This window comes from Homalodisca vitripennis, chromosome X (genome assembly GCF_021130785.1).
Source record: "Homalodisca vitripennis isolate AUS2020 chromosome X, UT_GWSS_2.1, whole genome shotgun sequence".
In the NCBI taxonomy this organism is placed as follows: Eukaryota; Metazoa; Arthropoda; class Insecta; order Hemiptera; family Cicadellidae; genus Homalodisca; species Homalodisca vitripennis.
In genome coordinates, this window is record NC_060215.1 from 37,812,207 (window position 1) to 37,826,660 (window position 14,454).

The window sequence follows — 14,454 nt, forward strand, 5'->3', positions numbered from 1 at the left end:
TCGTAAATCTAATTAAATTTATCATAATAGCCATAATTCAATAATACAAACATTAATATATTGCGGGCTACTTAGGATTATCATTTGATTATTTGTAGGTATTTTAATCCAAGTAGACAATTTGTTATAAATGCGAATAGATATTTTCAAACTTATTAATAACACAGTTTTGATTTATAGTTAACACAGCTTCTTAACTTGGATATCCTATATATCAAGATTTATAAATCTATGAAAACATATGTAAATGTATATGTATGTATTTTTTGTATCTAGTGAAAAATGTATTGTAATTTATTCATAATTACGTGCCTCTGCAACATAAATGTTGATAAGACGCATTTGTTTCGATGCATTCTCATAGAAACACTGTCAATTATTTTATTTAAATGTACTTAATATTCAATAACATGTAAATCCTTATTTATTTTTAAGACCAGCCGTTTTCTTGATTTCATTGAATGACAACGTTTACACGAATGATTTAATACTACTATATTCAGTACAGAGAGCAAATAATAAAACAGAATGTTTTTGATTGATTACTTACTATTCCTAAATACTAAAATTAAATGGACAAATGGCTACGATCACAAGGAAAACTAAGTATGACCTTTCAAATTGGAGCCACGAAAAATGTGTCACGCGACACGATATAGAACACATAATACCACCATTGATACGTGAATGCATTCTTAACTCAACATTCACATTCACTGAACTCTTCACACAACAGCAACTTTATGTGTACCCATAGGGGTTTGAATGGTGTTGCAACGTCTAGAAGCTGTCCTAGAAAGGTGAAAACTGACGCATATGTGTATTATGCTCTCAATAGATTACCGGCACCGCAAATACCTTGGGTAGGAAGTAGAACAATAGCCGGAAATAGTTGTTTTTTCAATCAAGTGAACTTTTCGGTGTAACGGTTTTATACTTTCTTGATCAGGACAAGGCAAACGCTACTACGGAACCGGAAATACTTTACACCGGAGGAAGAATAAAATGGCCGAAAGTACATGCTTTTTGCATAAGTAGCCGTGCACCTTTGCGAGTGTATGTTGGTGTGTGTGTGTGTGTGTGTGTGTGTGTGTGTGTGTGTGTGTGTGTGTGTGTGTGTGTGTGTGTGTGTGTGTGTGTGTGTGTGTTTTGTATGCATGATGTCGGCCTTCCTGCATGTACCTGCCTGCATGTCTGATTGTGCCTGTCTGTTTTCGTGTCTGTCCAACTCTCTGCCTGCCTGCCTATCTATATACCTGTCTGGCTATATGTCTTTCTGTTTGTCTATCTGTTTAATGTCTGTCCAACTCTCTGCCTGCCTGCCTATCTATATACCTGTATGGCTATATGTCTTTCTGTGTGTCTATCTGTTTAATGTCTGTCCAACTCTATGCCTGCCTGCCTATCTATATACCTGTCTGGCTATATGTCTTTCTGTGTGTCTATCTGTTTAATGTCTGTCCAACTCTCTGCCTGTCTGCCTATCTATATACCTGTCTGTCTCCTGCCTGTCCAACTGTCTGTATGTCTGCCTGCCTTATTATCTGTTTGTATGCCTGCTTGTTTGTCTGGCTTCTGTCTACCTATCTGTCTGTCTGTATGTACTTTCTTCCAGAGCGAGTGCGTGCAACTGGTGTAATCTTCAAGAATGAGTGTGTATGACCTGTTTAGGTTGAAAGAAAGAGTGTGTATGATCTGTGTAGGTTTCAGGAATGAGTGTGAATGATCAGTGTAGGTTTCAGGAATGAGTGTGAATGATCAGTGCAGGTTTCAGGAATGAGTGTGAATGATCAGTGCAGGTTTCAGGAAAGGGTGTAATAAATCTATGAAAATAATGGTGCGTAGCCTGTGTAGTCTCGTGAACAGTGACTGGCAGAGGCAGAATTTACATTTTATATATTATTTAGTTATTATCGACTGTATTAATTCACAATTATCTTATACATCATTCAATGAAATCAATATTAAATGAAACTCGTTGAAAACATATAGATTATCAAGCAGAGGATCCAGACACTTTGATTTTTTTTCTAATCAAAACATATGCAAATAAAAATAAATAATCTGATTCCACTAACATGAAAATTGTAACTTTGACTTAGCCGTAATCTAGAATTACGTGTAAACGCGATTACTACGCCCTCACCTGTTTTAACTAACTTAACACCCTTGTCTACAATCTGATATTGTATAGAATTCCATTTCAGTTATGACATTATACATTCGTTTGTTCTCTTCGTTCCTTACTTAACCCTGTTTTTAAAACAGTTAAGAACCAAATCGAAAGATGGGAAGATCACATCTGATTGAGAAAATTGGCTGTATCGTGTTTTGTTATTTTATTATGATATGTATATCAACTTTTGGAAATTGTTTCATTGAACAAGAAAAGCCTAAAATAAAAATTCAGAAACTCTATTTTAGTTTACCATCTGTCTATATGTATGTGTTATTAAAAACTACATAAATAGTATTTGAGCTCGTACTATATATGCCAATGGCGTAGCCTAGGGGGTACCGCAAGGTAACCGAGTTAAGCACACCGACACCGAGGCTACTCCGCGCGGGACTGATGAGCGCTCCATGGCATTAGTCCGCCCACGCGGTCACCGTTGGTGGTTCTTTAACCCGTTGGCCCCCAGGATAATGCTATGTTTACACTAGCGAAAAAGTTGCGAGACAACTTGGAAAACTGCTGTAGCGTAGTGTGAATAGTGTACAGGCCTTTTAATAAATATCTCAGTAATTGTGAAAAACTATCTCTACAATCTAGATTGTAAGATTTAACTTGAAAGATGTTAGACGTAACTTGTGCTTACCTACAATATACAGTCTGACAATACAATAAAAGTCAGGACCCCCTCTCTATTAGTTTTTCTAAAGATTATATAAGGATATATCCTTTGGGTAGTGGTATATGGAAAGAAAGTTTCATTTGATGATTTTGAACATTTTTGTGTCACAAAAAATGCGGGATTTGGAGGCAACTCAAAAATGTCAAATGTTAACCTCCCTCAATTTTGACCTCATATTGTAGAGCGTAAACAATGGTGAAAACCAGAGATAGTTATCTATTTCCCATCGAAAATAATAGGTCATCAAAAGTTTTACACTAACATTTACAAAACACTAGTAGAGAACGTTGAAGGTTTAAGAAACAGGATTTATGAGGCCTGCAACCAAATTCCACTTCAGACTTTCCAAAACGTGAGAGAGGAGCTCACCTTACGCTTGTCTCACTGCCAGATAGTAAAAGGCCTTCAGTGTGAACATGTGATTTGACTTGGCAAATTAAAAATATTTTTCTGTTAATACTGGCTATTACTTTGTATGGGAAAGGGATAACGATCTCTGGTTTTCACCATTGTTTAAGTTTGTTTATGATCTTCAAAATGAAGGGTCACTTGAGAGAGGTTTGCATTTGATATTTTTGAATGTCCGCGTAAACTCTGCATATTTGGAAGACACACATTTTCAAAATCATCAAATGAAACTTCCTTTCCACATCACATCACTATCCAAAGGATATCTCCTTATATTAACTTTAGAAAAGTAGAAGAGACTCCTGATTTTTTATTCACCCTGTATACATTATCCATATAACCAGTTGATAAAGGGCCATGCTGCTTCTTATCGCAAGAGGTTGAGGTGCTACTTGCTCTGAGGTTTATTTTTATATAGTAACTCTTGGGATTTTATATTTATTTTACAAGCAGTACGGGGTCGCCACCAAACCCCTCACTGGTGGCCAGAGGAAATTGTGATAGGTACTTTCCGTGATCAGATTACACGGAATAATCCGGCACGAGAAAGTATCAATCAAAAATATATAACAATCACGTCAAATTCACAACATGACTCAACTTGCAGACAAATATCGTACAATATATTCCGTTCCTAGATAATGCGACAGTGCTTACGCAAGAACTTCCGTTTAGATTCGACTGCTTTATTATCCGATACTAATTTCCCGTTTTTGCAAACTATCCGACACTGAACAAGACACTACTCATGCACCTGTCTAGGGTTTCTTCCTGTCAGATACTAAACCTGAACAATTTATTGGCAGTGCAAACGTAACTTTAGAGCCTCTTAGGCCTAATTTCGCCAGATAAAATAACATATACTTTAACTTAAAAGAAAATAACACCATGTTTTATATTATGACTCTAAATAAAAAAGAAAGATGAAAAACGTTGGAACGAGATTAATAACAAGTTTGTTATTTTGAATAGTATTGTTTAATTAGTAGAATAACACATTAAATACAACAATACTAACGGTGTTCGGAATTTTGCGTATTATTACTTACATGTTCTTTTATTACCCTCTTCGTTTTACTACCTAAACGTATAGTCATTTTTTAACTGTAGATAGGTAATCACCTTCAACATAAATACACAATTGCAAAGTAAATACTTACATGTCGAATATTTTATTAAATAACTCAAACACGATAAGGTCTGAAACTGGAGAAGGAGAGGGGTGTTACCTACTCGCGGTATATTATATGGGGATTAGCCGGCCGCAGAGGCACAAATGATAGGGTATTATAAAGGTAAGATTTACCGTTTAGTTGTGAGAGAATGAAGAGGCGGTGCTTTGTACGTAAGTTTAATTCAGAATATAAAATTGTTTTTGTTAGCCTGTTAGCTTGGACATTTATACTACTGCAATGTACAAACTTAATGCAGTAGTATAAAAGAGGGGACACGATGTTTTGGTTGGTGAATTGAATCAGTAAATACAATCATGGAATACATATATTTTTTGTGTGGTGTTGCACAAAATGAATTATTTTTGCAGCAAACGACTTACAACATTCAATATAGATATGTATTTTTCGTATACTTTTGTAAAAAAGGTGAATCTTGTGAGACCGTCTATCCTACAGCGCGCAAGTGTCCCATTGTTTGTCTGACCGTTGTCATTGTTGGAAATGGATGATTCTAGTTAAAGGAATTTGCCATGTTGGCATTTCCAGACCATTATTTCATATTTTAGGTGCCGTTTCTATTTCAGAGTTGTATTGTAAAAAATATTATATTAAAATATCTTAAAAACGAACCCAGCTATCAAAAGGTATATTTTAACTATTGATATAGATCAAATGAATACAGATGTATATCTTCCTGAAAAAAAACCTTCCGATCCCCTATTAATTATTATATTATATTACTAGTTTTATAATGCTTGTAAATGTTTTTATTGACCTCTTTTTACTAAATGAATTTTACAAACCGATTTCCAAAAATAAAAAACCAACCGGTTTTGGTCAACTAACATTTGAAGTGAGAATATACTTTACGGGCAATATAACGACGAATGATATAATTTTAATATCGTATTTCTGGGTAAAACATAAATTAAAGGCCTTAGGAAAGCGCGATAATTATAACTTTACATAAGTGATTGTAATAATCTGACCATTATCGTTAGTCACTACTTAGTTCACAACCAGTGTTTAGTTGCACATAAATCAGCGAGCAGGTATAAATCTTGATTCTAAGTTTATCTCTTCTATTCCATAAAAATACAAAAACAAGTTTTGTTGAAACTATTGACTTTTAAGAAATTATTTTAACTTTCGTTTTAGAGATTAATTCTATTCAAACATAAAACTACACATTATTCACAACCTGTAGGCTACACAAGTTAAAATTCTAATAAAATCAATTGCTAAAACGAGGTTTTACTTTATTCTTGAATGCCAGGATGCTCGTACTTGGTGCCAGGGGGGGGGGGTCATTAGAGACAGTAGGGGCAAAAAATAGGGGAAACTTATAATCGTATTGTCTATGAATCTGTGTTCTGATACAAATGAAACATATGTATTTAGTCCATTACAAAACATACATTGGTCTTCAAATTTATTGGACGCATACCGTACGATTTAGTTAATAATTTCGAATTTTGAGTTTTTTCTTTCGATTGTTTTTTTTTTTATTTTCCATGAGACTATCTCTATTGCTTGACATTTTTCAGAAGGAAAGGAAGGGTTTGATTGGGATCACGCATGCCAAACTGCGTTTGAGACACTTAAGCAGTAGTTAATGTCATCTCCAGACTTTGTCTTCCCTGAATTTTGTAAGCCATTTATCTTAGTATTTATGTTCTGGGGGCTGAGTTGCAAATCCGGGGAAAACATCCTAATACCAAATGTTCTCAATAGAGCTGTGCGCAGATACTCGCCAGGACGAGCTTCCCGCGGTTGAGCTTTCCATACTCCCTGAGCATCAGAAGAACGACCCTCATGTCAGGAGTTAAGGAAGGCCAAGAGGTTGAAGTTAAGCTCGGAGAAGATCCTGTACAGAGTTAATGGGGGTGAAAAGAAGATGGTGGTACCCCTAGTATCTAACTCATGAGATTATCTGATTGAATCATGACCTGCCAGCTACAGGGCATGCAGCAGTGGCTAAGAAATTAGATCGTATCAAGGCAATTCTTTTGTTGCTGAGTATGATAAGAATGTATTACACAATGTGCGTTCATGGAACAGCTTTTCCATGCCAAAAAATCGACTAAGAGAAAACAAAGTCTCCCTTTGGAACGTTGATTAACGAGCCCATGGTCCCTTTAGAAATAATAGGATCCTTGCCTATCAGTGAGTCGAGAAACGTGTACATTTTGAGTACGATGGATCACTTCACACAACTATCACAGAAGACAATGAGATTTTGTGTATACCTTCGCATTAAGTTGAAGGAAACCTATTAGATTTTAGGATTAGGACCTGTAAAATCATCACGGGGATTAGTTAGGACGCTTATGGGAATGGCGATTTATGTTGTAAATGTAAAACATATGAACTGGAAGTTCTCTTGTAGGATTATTTTTCAATTCCTAGGGGTAGTAAGGTGCTTTGGGGGGTGAAGTTGTTCGCGTCCGTAGCTTGCTAGTCGTGCTCCCTGGGTAACGCTAAACGAACAGCAATTTTTGGTAGCTGGACCGTCACTCTTGTGATCTCCCAGTTATGGCAGCTATCGAAGACCAAACAAACGGTCCTTCTCAGGGCCAAACAAATACTGATTTTTTAAATATTGGCTCTCTTTTAAATATATGTTATTTTAACGCCGAGGGTCTGAGCAGATCTAAATGTGAGTGCCTAAGCAAAATTATGATAAAGAACAACGTCGATGTCCTAGCACTCCAGGAGACTCACATTGAGAATTCTAACACCTGTGCAAGAGGCAATATCCCTGGATATACACTTGTAGAAGCCATTGGCCACAGAAAATACGGAGTGGCAACTTATGTTAGGCAGGGCATCGATGATGTGTCCCCGATTTACAACAGCTGTGATGACGATATTTTTGTACTGGTGGTGAAAGTGTCAGAAACAACTATAGTAAATGTCTACAAACCACCTAATAGACAATGGTCTGACACAGTACTTCCCATATTTGGACACCCCGTCCTTTACATTGGGGACTTTAACAGTCATCACAGCTCGTGGGGATACTCATCGGATGACGACAATGGTACGAGTTTAACTAGTTGGGCTGAAAATAACAACTTAATATTAATACATGATGCCAAAGACGCCCACACTTTTTATTCAGCCCGCTGGCGTCGTGGTTATACTCCAGACCTATGTTTTTGCTCTTGTGCCCGCTCTCTTAAGCCTTTAGCAGTTGGGAGGAAAGTTCTTGGTGCCTTTCCTCATTCTCAGCATAGGCCTGTGCTTATTTCAGTCGGAATCAAGATTCCTCTTGTAAGATCCTTCCCTCGGCCTCGCTGGAATTTTAACAAAGCTGATTGGAAAGCCTTTACATCTAGACTTGATGATGGCATCAGGTTCATCCCTCCCACGATAAGAAACTATGACCGGTTCACAAAGCTAGTCCTGGCTACTGCTAAACTGTGCATTCCACGAGGATTTCGAAAGAGCTATGTGCCAGGTTGGAGTCAAGAGTGTGAGGACCTTTACAGTGAGTTCAATGACACCGGGAACACAGAAACAGCTGATCGGCTGCTACAATCTCTTGACAAAGCAAGAAGAGAAAAGTGGGTACACACAATGGAAAATCTTAACTTCACCCATAGTAGCCGTAAAGCTTGGTCCCTCTTGAGAAAGCTCTCCACCGGCAAGCCTTCGACGAACAGTTCTTTGTCACATCCGAAACCCTGTGCAATAGCAAAGCGTATTGTTGCTTTGTCCAAGTCAGTTCGCCACCCATCTGACAAGCTGGTTAACTACAAGTTAAACGAATTTAAAAGCAGTCGGCAAGCTCCGTTGGAAATATCGAGAGCATTTGAACTTGATGAAATTGAAGTGGCCATCTCCGCTCTGTCAGTTGGGAAGGCAGCCGGTATCGATAATGTCTTCCCAGAATTCCTAAAGTACTCAGGAATCAAAGTTAAATACTGGCTTCTTACAGTGTTCAACGAAATACTGGCTACAGGTAACCTGCCTGCAGCATTTAAAAGATCTAAAATAATCGCAGTTTTGAAGCCCAACAAAGACCCAGAGCGTATTGAGAGCTATAGGCCCATAGCCCTGTTGAGTGTGTGTTATAAGCTGCTGGAGAGGTTGATCTATAATAGAATATTTCCCATTCTCAATGCCAGCATTCCTATAGATCAAGCTGGCTTTAGACCTGGTCGTAACTGCTGTGACCAGGTGCTTGCGCTAACAACTTTTATTGAGAATGGTTTTGAAAGGAGAGCAAAAACCTCTACAGCCTTTATAGACCTTACTGCAGCTTACGACACTGTCTGGAGAAAAGGCCTTTTAGTAAAGCTCTATAATCTAATTCCTTGCCCTTTCCTTCTGCGGCTTCTTAATTCAATGATTAGCGACAGGCTTATAAAAGTATGCCTTGGCCGTGAGGAAAGTTCTTTCAGGCAACTTAAAAACGGCCTTCCACAGGGCTCAGTACTTGCTCCTTTGTTGTTCAACGTGTACTCTGCCGACATCCCAACAACGTTATCCAGAAAGTTTATTTATGCGGATGATATTGCCTTAGCCTACCAACATAATGACATAAAGAAAACAGAACAGGCACTCACTGATGATCTTTCAGTCCTCGCAGATTATTTTAGAGCCTGGAAGCTAAATCCAAATCCTAATAAAACTGAAGTATCATGTTTCCACCTAAATAACAGACTGGCGAACTACAAGTTAAATATAACTCTTGATGGTGCTTGGCTCCCAGTGCTGAGCAATATAGCACCACCTGAGATTAGACGCAAAGAGGCTCTTCTGAGAGAGTTCAATAAGATCGTGTCCAATCCCGAATTGCCCGTTACGCGCGACCTTCCTCAGCAAGATAGCCGGCTCAAATCACGCAAGCCATCACTACGAACAGCATCCCAGTTGATAGAGGAGAACTTTACGCCTAATGCTAACTGGGCGTCATCCTGGGAATCATTCGATGGACGGAACAAGTTCTTGATATCCGATCCTACGAAAGCAGCGGGTGGCTTGGAAATTCCTCGAAAGGAATGGGTTTTATTGAATCGTTTTCGAACTGGGGTTGGGAGAAGCAATCACTGGAAATTCAAGTGGGGTATTACTGACGACCAGACGTGTGATTGTGGCGCAAACTCTCAGACAATTGAGCACATTGTAAACGACTGCCCTTTGCGATTGTTTTCTGGTGGTCTGGCTGGTCTGAGTGGTTTAGAGGTTGGGTCTCTAAACTGGCTCAGTAATTTGGATTTAGCTTTGTGACGGGAGATTTTAATATTATTTTTAATTTATGACTCAAGAACTTTGTTCTTACGTACTTTTTAATAATTGTAATTTTTAATTTATTTATTTATGGATAGCTGCCTTTGTCCCCCATACGATATATATATATATATATATATATATATATATATATATATATATATAGTAAGGTGCTTTTAGCATAGGGTAATGTTTGAAGAAAGCAGCAATTCGAGGGTAACGTTCCAGTAATACTTGACACAAACAGAAGAGGAATTTCATAACTTGAGTATTTTGGTAAAATATAAAAAAATCATGTTAATACATTTCGAGGAATTACTTCATGACACTGTAAGAGTAAATTCGCTTTTACTTCAGTTAGAAGCCGGATTCCTGTATAAGTTTGTATAAGTTTGAGTTCTTACAGCAATTTGTTAGTGAATATCGAAATCAAATTGATGATCTAGTAAAATATTTACAGCAAAACACGTGGTTTAATCGATCCAGGAGACCATGTGTTAAATTATCAGTTTGGTACACTTGAGAATTGCGATCTGAAATTATTGATAACAAATGAATTATTTGTATAGCACCAGTTAATAAACAATACATCAAACTAAAGATCAGGTAAACAATACAACGTAATTTCAGTGTTACAAGAATATCAATCTAATAGGCAAGAGCAAATGGTTACAAATTTTGAACGAGTAGATACTGCTCATTATCAGTTAAATAATTTTTTTAATACTTCAAGCTATATTCTGAACTTTCTGATACAAATGGATTTGTAAGTAGCGTAAGACAAAAGATATCTAAATTCATCAGGCAATTGAGAGCTTAGCAGCTGGAAGGGATAACCTTTAAGACACATTAGTATCTCAGAGTTTTAAAAGAAATTGTAAAGGTTATAACACTACTATTAAGTTGTAATTACCTGCAAAATTAGAAAATGTTCATCAGTTTCATTCTGTTGCTGTTGTTCATAGCTATAAAACGAGTGACGCCTGAAGGTAGTAATGAGATTGACCCTGGCAAATGATAACAAAATTTTCCAACTATATGATATTTTTTACATATCCGGTATATGATGTCCAAAATCTGCTGATCGGTTAATGTACTACATGTATAACGAATTGCAATCCGACTTTAAGCGCCAAGAATAAGTTGTTAGTTGATTATACAAATTACTGTAAAGCGTAAGTAAGCGGCCAAATTGTGCGATTGGGATGTTCCACTAGGAGCAAGTATAACTTTGTCTGTGGGCTATAGTTGATATAAGGATTAAAATCCCCGGTACTGAGAAAAACTCCGAAAAGGTTAGTATATAGTGCCTTTGAGGAGTACAGACCGATTTTGAACTGACTCACACGTCATGGATCACTAGATATGAGTATATGAGTGTGGCCCCTGGAGAGATGAGCCCTGTGGCGAAGCGCTGAGGCAGTCGAGACTGTTAACCTCAATCGATTACGGAATGTGATGAAAACTTTCCAGCTGTGAGAACTGTTAATACCGGAACTGAATTACTAGAACCTTAGTCGATATCGTAAGAAAACAGTTGTGAGACACTCGCTGTGATATAGTGAGACAATTTTTACCTTGAAAGTTTGATTAACTTGAAGGATCAGACATTCTTGGTAATGTTTTCTTCATACTGTTTTAAATGACTAGGCGATTGTGTTTGGAATATGTGTGCACATAGCATATGTGATAAGGAAGATTTATATCACTTCTCGTATATACGATCAATGCATGTTCGCGCTAAGTGATCCATTATTATTTCTTATCTTGCACTGGAAAATATTCATCTTTGCGGATCCGATGCGTATAAAATAATTTCGTACTGCAACTTCCTGGACGTTTCAATATCTAGATACACCAATAAATATCACATTGATGTATAAGCATAATTGAGTAAGTACTTTATAAAATCCACTCAATGTTACAACACCAGAACTGAAAGTTGGTGGCTTATATAAAGCTTTGATGCAGATTGTAGTCAAATCATTAAGGCCTCAAAGCTTTAAATCCATTGTTTTACATTTATGAATTCGTATGTAGGTCAACTGATACGTACTATACTTTTTTTGTAATGCAAAAATCATAAACCCACGTTCTTCTTTAACAGGTTTTAACTCATAAATGTTTTGTAACAATAACGATCTAAACAAAATGGTTCTGCTTCAGTTTCATTAAAAAAACTTTCTGCTAGAACTATTAAATCAAACATTATCCAAGCAGAAGTGAAATTTTATTTCCAGTAGTAGATTAAACCAATATCTTTTAATAACCTCACATTTAAGTACACTATACGTAAATTTCTCTTCCCAGACAACCCACGTTTAATGTAAAAATTAAAGGAACAATTCATCAACATCATGAACAGAACTATATACATTTTAGGTATTCATAGTATCCTGAAAAGCATTTACAAAAATTGCAGAAACAACCAAAAATCGCCTAGGCCTATAGCTAGAGAAGATAAACTAAAAGACATTTTTCGATGAATTTTAACAAGCCACTGAGGTATTCAATAGACATAAACATAAGATTTGGCCTAAGTTCTATTAAGTAACATAAATAAACTTGTTTAATAGTAGCCTCATAACAGCAATAATATAAAAATATACTATTTAATATTTTGAGATCCTCACGGCTTCTTATACTAGTAATATTTTTGTCACCTGTGTCTTCTTTCTGACCAACACCCGGTCACCCTGACACCATACAAAAGCAAAATTATATGGTTCGGTTATTTCCTAGCATCATTTAAAAAGAGCACAGCTTTTCATTGAAAGCATTCCATTAAACCTCTTCTCATGCCTAGCCCACAACCAAGTATCTCTAACTTCTCCAGAAAAAAAACTGCATCAGCAGTGCAGTGTGGGAGGCTGTCCATTCGGTCTAGGCTTTAGAAGTGCGCACGTGTAATTATCACGAGGCATTTAAATGGATTTCCTTACTCGCAAAGTAGTTTTACAACATTTTATTTTCTTGGATCACCATCAAACCAAAGTGTATGTATATATCAAGGTTAAACCTCCGCCCATACTGACCAACTACTTCAGCTTCTAGTCTTGATGTGTCTCGGTCTATATCAGTAGCCTTTTTGAGAGATTCAGCGTTATTATTAAGTTAAATTTTCCTTTCTAAGCCCCTTGATTTTCTCCAACAATAGATCATATTTATAGGAGAGAAATGAAATAGATTTCTTAATGGTACTCAAGCTTGTCTGGGCGCTACGAAGGTTGTTCACTTCTCCAGGATCGCCCTAGACACTCCAAAGACTAGTAACGACTTTGAGGTAATGACTTTTGAGGTTATGTCAAACTGATCATCCAGAGTTAATGTTTGTAGCTATAGATTAGATTGTCTTCCTTGGTTTTCTGTATGACTGGCAATTTTAATTCTACCGCATTACTCTGTTCATATCCGTCCATGGTTGAATTTTTGCAGAGCAATAACCAAATTTATAACCCTTGCTTCAAAATCTGCAGGGAGGGGGCATGGTCCCCTTCCTTGGGTAAATTCAATTCACATACGCCACACTTATCCGCAATATTAGCTGAAATTTCGTTTACTACATATTACTTAACAGTTTAAAAATAGAAGGAATAAAAAAAAAAAAACTAAAATTATAATGCAAAACACCGTTATAATAGATATATATATCTTTATTGATCTTTAAAGATTTAAATACACTAGAACTAGTCACAATAGGATACAATTTCAATTTGAAATTTAAAGCTCAAGAAATGCATTCAAATGTATACATTATATACAGACAATGATCAATCAATCATGCAAAAAACTCATACAGTTGGATAAAAGTATAGCTAAAATAAATAGTTAATACGTTTAAAAAAGTTTTAAATAATAAATTAGAATATAAGCCTAGTGGAGGCATTCTTTTTAACTTAACATGTGAACTTGATACCTTTAAAAGAGCAACATAGGTAAAACATGACGAAACACAGTTATAGTATAGGTTGAAGGTAAAAATGAATATGCACTTGCAATATACAACTCCCCAAACTTTATCATGCTAGTATCAGAACTGTAAAATTCATTGAGTTTGTAAAAGGGTATTTTAATAAACCAGTCATGCATGACTTTCTTAAATCGTTTTACACTGACATTCTGAGCACTTAAATGTAGTTTGTTAAAAAAATGATATACCAACAAACTCATAGAAAGACAAGATCATACTCAATCTTTTGCATGGCCTATTAATGAAAGTAAATCTCTATTTCTTGTAATATTATTATGTACATGTTTGTTAAGCATGATGCTGCTAAAATTATTCTTAACTTGAGACAAATCTAAACGTATGTAAAGATTTACTACTATTAGGCCATAATATTCTTAATTTTACAAAGATAGGTGTGAAGTGAGCTCTGGGACCAGCACCATCTCAAATTCTCATGGCCTTCTTTAGTGTGATCAAAACACTGTCTACGCCACTGGAGTTGCCTCAAAAGAGCAAACCAAGGAGCTACTGTGCTATGAAAAGAAGCAAAATAAACCATTTTTAAGATATCATTCGGTATGCATTGTTTAAGATGTCTTAGGAGGTAAATCATTCTATGCAACCTTTTACACACAGCATGTAAACAGCTGTTCCACTGCATGAATGTGTGCAGATTTACGCTTTTTCTTAATATGGTGATACATTAGTCTCTGTACTGTCTTAGTTTACAGCTACATAATTTATAATCAAAGTAGTGGCAAAACACACCTAGTTGGATAGCCATTTGAAATAAAATGCAGCCATGAAATCAGTTTATTTACGTTGTGAT